Genomic DNA, 12,093 nt, shown 5'->3' on the forward strand with positions numbered 1-12,093 from the left:
TGAAATAATGTTGCACCATTCAAATTTTAGAATCATTTTTATTCGTGATTTTATTTGTCGCAACATCGAGGCTACGTCAAGGTGACGTGAACAACGACCTAACACATTTACGCCGTTATGCAGCGACGTTACGCAATTACGTCGTCCCGTAGCACGTTTGCGTTCCATACGAAAAACATTTTTTCTCCGCAAGCTCGTATCGTCATTTACGTGAGTTCGTACTCGTGAAGCGACCAACGACTTGTAAACGATACACGGGGAAATTTACGCATTACATCCAGCCTCAAACTCTTCGACTAAAACACACAATATGCAGTGTTATTGCCGTTTAATTGCATGAAAATACGAAAAACAGTAATGGCAAAAAATAGCAAAATTGGTCTGACTAACAACACACAATATTCAGTGTTATTGCCGTTCAATTGCATAAATACATATGAAAAAATAAGAATAGCAAAAATACGGATTTCTAAAAACGGAATCATGGAACATATTGCTGGATGCACTGTTTAGAGCCAATACTGGACTTTATTGTGCCAGTCAGACCAATGGTTTTTTTCTTCATTTCCTAATCACAGGAAGACGTCGCAATGGGTGCATTTGAACACACTGTTTTGCTCTGCTTCGGCAACTCTTCGTTGGGAGTTGTGGAGTTAGTATTTTTTGCCATCATGTGTATCTTTCGACAATCAACACACCTGTTGTTTCTACTGGCATTTTGGAGCCTGTATACATCATGGCGGACATTCAAATTCATCCGTTGTTTACTTTCCACTTCTGGAACTGAAGAAGTTCGTGACTTTCTGGATAATGGTTTGCTTTCTCCAGCGAGCAGTTCGAAGAGTTGCTCCAAGAAATTATGAAAGGTGAATGGTCTCTTGCCGCGCACATTATGTGGCTTTATAGAATCCATCAAGACGTACGAGTTGTACGCGGCCCAAACGAAAAATTTCATAACTAGCCGACGTGGCCACTTGTAGTGCCGTCTGCATTTTTGAAGTCGCGTCATCTGATCGTTCTTATCAGTGCCGCCCATAAAGGTGTTGTAGCTTTTAACCACTTTAGGGCACGATATTCCAATTCTTTTTCGTTGAGATGCGTCATATCTTAAAACCTCTCTCTCGGGACAATTAAGGTGGGCTGTGGTCACAAAGTATATCGTCTTTTTATCTTGCCATGCTATCACTCCGACGGTGCTATTGTAGAGTGTGTCTGACTTCCCTTTGTCAAGTTCGTTCTTTTTCTTTATCATCGTTTTTGGAAAATCTCGTCTGTTTATCATTGTGGTGCCGCAAACTCTCGTATCTTTGTTTTTCAACATATAATCGGCTAATCTAACAGATGTATAAAATCTGTCCATATATAGGATATGTTTTTTTCCGGTAAATTGTTCTGAAAGACGAACGACCAAATTGCCAGTGACACCTAAACTGGGTATGGAACAAGCATCGTCCCTTTTTCCGGTGTATATTTCGGCGTTGCAAATACAGCCACATTGGCTGTCACAATGTAGAAAAGTTTTTAAACCCCTTTTCGTAGGCCTATCCTTAATGTACTAATTTGTTCTTTGTCGGGATCATACCTTCATCGAGTGAAAGATTGCAACCCGGTGTGTAGTAATGCTGGAAATTTTTCAAAATTGAATTGAAAATGGGCCGTGTTTTGTAGATTTTGTCTGTTTTGTCTAATGTAGAATCATCTTCGTCAACGCAATGCAGAACTCAGAAGTTTTATTTCGTCGTGCATGAAATATTGTACGCAATTAAACAATTATAATGATAATACAAAAATCAATTGAAGACTGAAGTATACATGCATACAATATATCGCAATTGACGCGGAGCCGCGAAAGACTGCAAAAATATGAATTGGATGATATCATCATGACTTGCTGAGCGAATTTAATTCAGGAAATAAAAAGTAAATATGATGCAAGTCAATCGGGAAAGAGTGACTGATAAAGTCAGTTTTGCTTTATAATGTTATGCTCGGGTGAGCGTAAAATCAACAAAGAAATTGCTGACTAACATGACGCCGTATAGCGTAGTTACTTACTAGTTAGCAACCAAAAAAGGGGAGAATTCGTTATATGAGTTAAAGAGACATCAATAATATTTAAATTTGACAAGTGAAATGATTATATCGACAGAGGAAGTGAGCAACACTACATAATGTGAGATGAAAATCCATGTATGATGAGATAATAATATTAAAAATATTCAATAATATGCCTTTTAGATTACCGTACTTACAGCTGTACAGACTTATGCATTCATGTAATGGCAGAGCCATATGCCTAAGTCTGTAAGTGTTATCATTAATATTGATTTTGTGCTTTCAGAGGTTCATAAAATTTAAGATTATATATTAATGGATATGAGAATTGATACCGTACTGCAGTATTGGCAATGCTAGTAGCATTGCAGCTTTGTTGAATTATTACATAGAGCACACGAAAACAACATTCTGACATATATATTTTATGATTTCGAAGAAAGAGGTAAACCTGACAACAAGCCTTAATGGTATAACATCTGGGAAATTACTGACATATATAAGCATCAAGGTAAAGATTTTTCAACATTTGTTTAAATAGGTTATAATTTTTGGAACGAATTGAATTAGGCAGTGTGTTCCATAGTTTCACACCGATGCATTTGATACTGTTTTGTGTACTTGAAGAGTAACGAGACACATAATATGAGCTATTGGCAGAAGATCGAGTTGCATATGAGTGAATACTGCTTTGCTTAACAAAATATTTCAAATTTCTTCTGGAAACTGTCCTCAAAGAACCCATTGTTAAGAACAATAAAACAGCTGAGAAATCTGTATTCACTGCATTGTTTTCTGATGTCAAAAAACTGGAGACAAACCTTGATATTGACAACTGCTTTATCTTGAAGAATCTCTCTGAAACCAATCAAACTCCTAAACAAACGACAGTAAAAAATTCCATTATTCAATTCTTGGAGACAAATTTTGAACAAATTAGCAAGAAAAAGGAATTTCTTGATATCAGCAAGGATGACATACTGAGACTTTTGAAATCTTCAGAAACAAAGTATTCTTCTGAGGCTGTCAAATATGAGGGGATGATGAAATGGGTGAAACATGATGTCAAAAACAGAAGAAAAATCTTCCAAGATCTGTTTAGTTTCTTGAAACTTGGAGATTTATCTCTCGAATTCCTAAAAGAGACAGTTCGAATCGAACCCTTAGTGAAAAAATCAGATAAATGCAATGATTCGCTTATCGATGAATTATTTTCACGAGCATCTTTAAAAGCTGAAGAAAAGCCGAAGGCAGAGCAACCTTTGGCTCTACCAGTTTCAAAGGATGTTGAGGAAGGATCTTCTGTCATTGGAGGTGCATCCGGTTATGGCACTGCCAGTTCCAGACCAGCTAATGGTAATAAAAGTAAAGATTTATCATGAAGGTTTAAGGTACTTTAAATACTGAAAAACAAAGATGACGTATATCTTTCATAAAACTCTCATTTGGCTAACAATTGGCCCAGAGTATACGCAACGTTGGCTAATTAATCGAAAAATATGAAAATATTGAAAAACTTTTTATATTGAAGTGCATTAGGAGGTGCCAACGAAACTAAATTTCAAGCCCTGGCTTTCCAATAGTCAGTCGCATGTATGAATACATTATAAATTCTATAAAATAATTTGAAATAGGTGAATTTTATAATATTTTTAGTAACTGATGTTTCTGACCCAGGCCTCTCTTATTGGATAAACACATGACCTAAATTTTTATAGGCATAAAAACTCATTTGAGTATAACCTCACCGTTCACTGTCGTATGAATAAAGCCATCATTGAGATAATCGTCATCATACATTCTCCTTTTCTGTTCATTTTGCGATACTTCATAAATACAAGGTGAATTTTATTTAAAACTGAACGCAATAAATATATGTTTTATGTGCTTTAATGTATTTTCCCAAACTGGCTCACATCAGCAAAACTATTATTTTTATTCAAAACATTAAACTGTGTGCCGCTTACAGGTGTTAAATACCTAATTTTAGGCGATTTTATTACTGCATGTTATTTGATTTACTTACTTACAACTAATTTTTGGAACATGACTAAAAACTGCCGAATAACCACACTGATTGCATTGCGACCTAATGCTGATTTCAAATGGGCTTGTGACCTCTTGGGCCCCCCTGAGAGCTTCTTGCACCCTCCATTTTAAGAACCACTGCACCAGACCATGGCATTGCCCAAAACTTAAATAACAAGACAATAGCCTAATTACATCTAGGTACCATAATTTTCATTCTTTTAATTTATAATTTTTTTTCATATATCATGTTACCTTTTAAATATTATTGAACCCTCAATCACAAGCATTTTTGCTTAAATAAGAGCAAACTTTTTTTTTGCCACAGGTTTTGGTTTTATTTATCCAGGTACAGATTCTATTGTTTTTAATATCGAAATATCGAATATTTCTTTAATCAAATATTTGGATAATTGGTTGAACACAGTATATTCCACCTTAGTAGCAAATTTTGAACTCAGTCAGAAACAAAGTTTATTGCAAGACTTTTATATTAAACTATTATTTAAAAAAGTCCAGGTTTTATATTTTCCCCAAAGCCTAGCTTAAATCATACCTGACATATTGTGATAATACCCAAGATGTTTGCTTCATATGATCATTTTGGTTTGATTTATCAATTGATTTTGCTCTATAGTTTTTATTGGCGCGGCGGTGTGGCAGAGGAAACACTTCTGCGGGTCGGATCTGCCCTACGGGCCGTAATTTTCCCACCACTGCTCTAAATCAAGTGCAGTTGCACTGTTTATTAATGCACTCCACAAAAAGGCTTTCAATATTATATGTATATTAACAAGCCAAATACTCCTATTTATCGATGACAGTGAATTTTATAATATTTTGTCTGATGCATATGACATATTCGAAGTTGTCTATGTCAGTGTTGTTTTTTACATCATAATCTCAGAAATTCGATACATTAAATTTTTTTGATTCATTTCTTTACATGAAAGAATACTCTTGCAGCCATTGATATGTAAAAAGGTATTTTATTTAAAAAAAAGATTTTTCCCTGTAAGGCATGGCCGGCCCAATTTATTACACACTTTGACATGAGGGGGAAACAGGGTTTGAACCTGAGATGTGTAATCTGTAAAGCCTACAGTTGGGTCCAGGGCGTTAACCACTAGACCAGGGGTTCCCAAGCTTTTTTTGTAATGACCCCAGAGACAACTTTCATATGTCCAGTGCAACCCCATTTCAATATATATATTTTTCATGAAACGTTAGAACAGTGGTTCTCAACCGGGGGCAGATGGCCCCTTAAGGGGGGCCACGACACAAGGCTAAAAATTGACCATAAAACGACTTCGATTGCATACTTTCCTTTTAAAATAAAATTCTCCGCTCATGCGGTATCTGCGATCGCAGGGTGTATTCACTTTCTTGTGAGTGAATTGTTTGGTCATAATGGAACTTGGAATCTACCAATCAAAATAGTTTGCCGGTAGGCCGTCTAACCTCTAAACGGGCAGTTTCACTAGAATGCGAGATAACCGTCGCTATCATATTATAGAAGCAAAACCCTTTTGTAAATTCCCAATGCCCAAAATACGAAAATGGCACGACAGTTACGTTGGATTTGGCTTGACCAAAATAAATCGAGATGAAAGATTATGTGCGCAATGCTTGCATTGCTCGTGTGTAATTAGGGTGACAGCACATTTGAACCCACGTACATTTGAACCCATACCTTTGCACCCGTATATCTGCGGGTTTAGTCTACATGCGGATGCTAAAATATATGGGTTAGGGTTAGTATGAGTTCAAATATCCGTAAGTGCAATAGTATGCAGGTGGAAATGTTTACAGCAAGGCTGCCAAACCTACGGGCCGCATGCGGCCCGCCAGACTGGATTTTGCGGCCCACCCAATAAAGTTTGTAAGCGACTTTTTAATTTTCTACTTTGTTATATATCAATATATAGGCTTAGGTCTGTTTCATGATTTTGGTGTGAATATTTCTGCCATATATCTACATTCAAATGCCGGTTTATATTATTACGTATGTGCCAAGTCTTGTACCCTGGTGGACATCGAAGTCAGTTTTTTTTCTCTCGCAAAACTGTACGTTCTGGTTGACGAACTCAAAAGATATTGTGCGATCACTGGGGACGAACGCTGAGCGCAATTATATGAATGAATTTAGAGCGAAAAGTTGCAAATTAGTTTCATTCTGATTACCGTCTTTCATGTCGACTCTGATTGTCTTTATCGCCAATGTAAAATGAAAAATCAACAATATCTTTGGTACTGGTTTCGGGACTCGTTTTCCTTTTTTGTTTGTATTTTAGTTTATGTTATGTTTGGGTTAAATAAGATTTTGGAATGTCGTATCCGTCAATAATTCTGATGAAATTGACTTAATCGCATTGCTACATATTAGTGACAAATCAGTTTATATATTTGTCCAGAAATCTTTGCAATGTCACTTCATTAAATACTTGTACTGGTGTTTCAAATTTTACTAAACACCCCACTTAAACTTGATATTACCGCACAATATGCTCATCCAAACATTGAGGCAGTACCATAACTACTGAAAATTATTGAATAAAAACACTATAACGCAAATGAAACACTCAGTTTTGACGTGATGTGTGTGTTCGTCAAAAAACCGCAAGTGTGTTGTATGATGAATCTAATGAATGATTCTTTGCTGGTTTGCTTTTGCATTCCATAAAAGATCGTAAAAATATAATACAATCCAACATGTTTAGTTTTTTTGGAAAGGCGAACAGGTGGGCCACGAGTGCAAAAAGGCGCCGGGAGGGGGCCACGTCATGTGGTGGTATTAAGTAAAATCAGCTAAAACCAAACCGTGCTGTCACAATAAGCACCTACATTTTTTATAGCATAAGCATAGAGCGATGCCTATGGGCCTGTTTTACTGTAAGCCATGGTACAAACTGCTAAACATGACATGGTTTGTCAAATCTTAGATGTTTCGTACATCCTCTTCTATACCTCAGCGACCCTGCCGACCCCATGACCTGTTTTCGACCCTACCTACTCATCACTCCGACCCAATTTGGGGTCGCGACCCCTGGTTTGGAAAACCCTGCACTAGACCATGGTATTGCCCAAAACTCAAATAACCACACAATAGCTTAATTACATCTAGGAACCATAATTTTCATTCTTTCAATTTATAATTCGAATTTTCACAAATCGTGGTAACTTTTAAATATCATTGAACCCTCAATCACAAGCATTTTTGCTTAAATAAAAACAAACTTTTTTTTTATCATTAAGTTTTGGTTTCATTTATCCAGGTGCAGAATCTCAGTCTTCAAGTCAAACTGCTTCTGGTCTAAGAATCATCAACCAACAACCATCTGGTGGGAGGCTGTCATGGGATTTGTTGGAAGAATCACTGCCAGGATATGAAGAAAGTGGGACTCGTGACATCACCTACTCATTTCCTGCTGGAAGTCTGATGGTGAGTTATGAAACAAATTTAATGGTTGGTTGGGAAATAAATTATAGATTTGATGGAGTCAAGATTCCTAATCAAGAAGGTTCTTGTTCTTAATATTAATCCCCATTGCACATCAGCATATTTGAACATCGATTGATTTAAATTTCTTTCCTGAATTAAATACCAGTGCAATAAATGAAGAATCACAATTTGGTAAAAGTAATATTTAGGGATGCCCACAACCTGATAGTTTGCCTGGAATTCTTCGGTACAATTATTGTTATTGTGAATTTCTTGAATCCATTCATTGAGGGGTCACAAATATATATCTTATTTTCAATTGAGAAGCAAAATCATTATATTATATAGGTCAAAATTTACTAAATACAACATGATGTAAACAAAAACTTGAATGGAAAATAAAAATTTTTCTGTCATACCCTTTGATTTCATAAATGCTCCAAATATGGTGATTTTGATATATAGGCAAAGACATCCTTTATAGTAGTACTGTCATGTTACTTTTTTATGCAATGCTTATTCATGTCTTTTGCTCTGAACTAGGCCCTATACAAGCAGTCACAAATATTTAGTAGGGTGGTTTACGTAACCACTGGTCTGTTACAGCCTCCTCCACCATCAAGTCCATGCTTCCGAAAACGAATAACTGGCTAAACAATCTCTTACGTGTTATAGACTGGTAACCGGATTAGAGGCTGTGGTTCGCCACTTGATTAATTAAGTCGTCTTATCGGCTTTTTTCTCCCCAGGTTAAATATGGTAATTCTGTCATATCTTATATTTAATGAAATTTGAGCTATCAGACACTGTTATCTAATGATATTTAAGGAGACATTATTATTTCGAATTTTCTGGTTTTGCATTTCCTATCCAATTTATTTCATCCTGGGTGAGGTGGTTGTCATGGGGATTTGAACCGAGATGTTCAATATGTGATGTCAGCTTAGTTCAGTCCAACACTTCAACCATTAGACCGACTGTTCCAAAACTTTTTGTTTGTGCGGCGCTGAAAAAACTGCCAACGACTCACTTATGGAAAAAATTTGAATAAAATTCAATATTGTGATCATTAATGTGTACTTTGTGTTTGCAAACCTATACGCCAAATGTCAACTTTTCTCTGCCTGATTTTATTTTGAAACTTTAAACAAACTCTGTTCAACAGATAAATAAACTGCAGCTCGGGAAATTGCAGCAAGCAGAGTCCATCTCTATTGTTGCGTAACACTAGTGCACCGCGGTACACCCTTTGGTAACCACTGCGTTAGGCCATTGCACAGTCCAGAAGCTTGAAAGAAGTATTGCTAAATGTTTGCATTCACTCACATGAGTTATTGCTTCTCATAGAAATATACAGAAACAGGCAATATTTTGTATAATGCTTATATGGGTTGGCTCTGTTTCATGATTTGTCTGTCTATGATTAAATTAAACAGGTATGCTGATTGAATTCAGTTCTAATGGAAATCAAAGCTTTGAAAGGTTTGTTATTGAGAAAAAGTTGGAATATAGAAGCCATTTGTGAAGTAAAATCATAACATAGCCATATATAGGTCATGCTTGTTTGATCATGGGTAATATTAAAACGTTATTTATTTAAATTCTAGATGTTCATAGAATTTAGTTCTTCTATGTTCACTTTAAATTTAGATTCAATGGTGCAGTAACATTACGACAAGCTAAATATTTAGCGGGCTTCCTTATAATTTCTGATTTCAATGTTTAAATAAGTTGTTGAGTTGTCAAGTTGAATTATTCTATTAGAAACACCAAGTATTTTGTTAGAAAATTTTTTCTTCTACTAAACTTTCAAAGATATTTTGATATTTATATAAGTTTAACAAACCCCCAGGTATGAGAGATGATTAGTTTTGTTTGTTTCTTCAGGTGGTTTCATATGAAGCTCAAAAATTTACTGAATATTTGCCATGGGATGATGATGGAGACATATGTTACAACTTACTCTATCAAGCCTTCAATGCAGGATTGATTTTCAAGATTCAGGAAGTTGGTGACAGAAGAGGAAAAATTGTTTGGAACGATGAGTTTCCTCATAAGACTAATAAAACTGGAGGAACAGAGAAGTGAGTACTTTGCTTGTTTTGTGGTTGGTGGTTACTTACTTCCTAAAATGTTAGGAAATAGGAAGGAATAAAACTAATTTAATAATTTTGTTATCCCTTCGTTTTGCACTACAACACAACGTTCTTTTGGGAGTCCAATTTTAACAGCTGAATGAAATGTTATGGAGTAAATTTCACCACTAAGGATATTGGAATTTATTTTTCACGATTTGCAAAGCATAAAAGGCATATTGGATAAAATAGCTTTCTAAAAATTATTTTGTTTTATCCAGTCGTTTTTTTCTTGTCTTTGCTCAGAAGAAAACTGAGCTCATCAATTTTATATGAAAATGATTTACTTCATTTAAAGGCACTTGATGATTCTAAACTACCAGGGTCTGATCCAAAGATCCCAAACAACCACTCAACCATTAAGACTACACCTTGTATATATTAAATAGATTGGATATCTAAATTATGGTATTGGTACCAATGGTATTGTTATACTTCACCCTGAGCAAGGCTCCAGACAAGCAGTAACTGACAGACTTATCAAATCAATAGTATTCTTATAATTCACTCTGACCAACCATGTTAATAAAACTGCCTGGTCATCGTGTACAGAAGATTATTTGCTATGACTTTATGAGGCAGCATGATCTTCATTTTATCTGATATTGTGAGGATCTGTGACGGGAGCCGAGAGAGAAGTTAATTTTGACATTTTTTTGGTATCGAGTTCAAAACTAGAGTCATATTTTTTTAATTATAGACGTTTTAATTTTGAAGCAAAAGTCGAAATTTCTGACATACATTAAGTTTTCTCAAATTTTTTAACAGAAACTAAAATGGCCTCTTATGGTAAAGTTAAATGTTTGTCAATCCATAGTTTGTTGCCCCATCATGACTTTTTTTGATTTCTCAGACGATATCTTAGTACTCCTAAAGTATGTGAACCAAGATGGCGGACACAGGAACATATTATGTGTAACAGGTTAGGGTTAGGCTATAATTTCAGAGTCACTTGGCTAGTCCCCGAACTCCTAATAGAACTAAAATGTGGAAAATTGCAATAAAATTATGGCCTTACCCAAACCTGGTACACATACTACGTTCTGGTGTCCACCTTCTTGGTTCACATGCTACAGGAGCGCTAAATATTTTTTATTCCTAGAACCCAATTCTGTATTTCAATACTCTTTATTGTCAAATTTTCAATATTTTTCTAGGAACATGCTCAAACAGAATTCATGATTTTTTTTTTTCAGCAATGGATATCCAGATCCAAACCATATAAGGAAACTGCGAGAATTATTGGAGGCGAAAGGATGTAAGTTTGATGCATCAATATGGGTGAGATAATTTCATTTATTTAACACACTGGCAAAATATCGCTGAGTCCACTTTCCCCAACATAGCCTACCTACATCCATATTTATAGTCTTAAATTCCTGAAATAACAAGTTGGATAATCATAACTTGAAACTAAATTGAGTAATGAACTTGCATTGGTATCGGAAGTAGATAAAGGATTGCTTGTTAAATGGAATTTTCTCCGATTCTTATAATTTACTATTCGATTCAAATTTTCGTTTTGAAAAGCCCAGCTCTATGGACCTCATAAAGTACTATATCGTCATATATGATATCACAATCACATAGTTTTAAAAGCTTTAAATGAAAACTCAAAATCGCTATCTACTCTGTGTGCTGTGCAGTTTCAATTAATAATATAAGACCAAGGCCTCACTTTTATCTCACCCTAGTTCTTATGATTTCATGTAGTTGCTTTGCCATTTCACTATTGCAGTGCTAATTGTGTAGAATATGGTGATTTGAATAATATAGAAATTAATAGTTTTTTATACCACAATTATTTTTATGTTTTTGCCTTCGGACAAGGCTCTGTACAATCATCCACTGATATGTAAATGACTAATATTTTTCAAAGATACTGTAATTTTACCAGTGACAAGAAATAAGTTTTGTAGTTTGAAAAATGTGTAGCTTGGATAGATATAAAAAATATTGCAAAAACATAACATGTTTGAATAAGCTGCATCATCATATCATAGTGCACAGATTGACAAATTCTAGTTTTGTTCTATTGGCTGTTGTATGAATTCTTTTTAAACTCCTACTACATATTTTTGACTCCTGTAACATTTTCTTTTCACTTTCAGTAAATCGGATTCCACTGCGTCCTGCACAGGATACTGAACCGAGATGTTGAACTCGCCTTCATCAAGACTACAACAAAGGCCAAAACAGTATAAAATGAATGAGTGGAAGACAAAGATTTCCGGCAACACGATTCCACTGCATAGAATACTGAACTGAGATGTTGAACTCGCCTTCATCAAAACCATATCAAAGATCTTGATCAATTATTTCATAAGATGAAAATGCGAATATTTTGAGAAAATGTATTTGTCTGTTTCTGTATGGGCATATCATCGAATAGTAAAAAGGCCTAGGCAGCTAAAGCATAACATTTACCTGCTG

The sequence above is a fragment of the Styela clava genome, chromosome 5 (assembly GCF_964204865.1).
Source record: "Styela clava chromosome 5, kaStyClav1.hap1.2, whole genome shotgun sequence".
In the NCBI taxonomy this organism is placed as follows: domain Eukaryota; kingdom Metazoa; phylum Chordata; class Ascidiacea; order Stolidobranchia; family Styelidae; genus Styela; species Styela clava.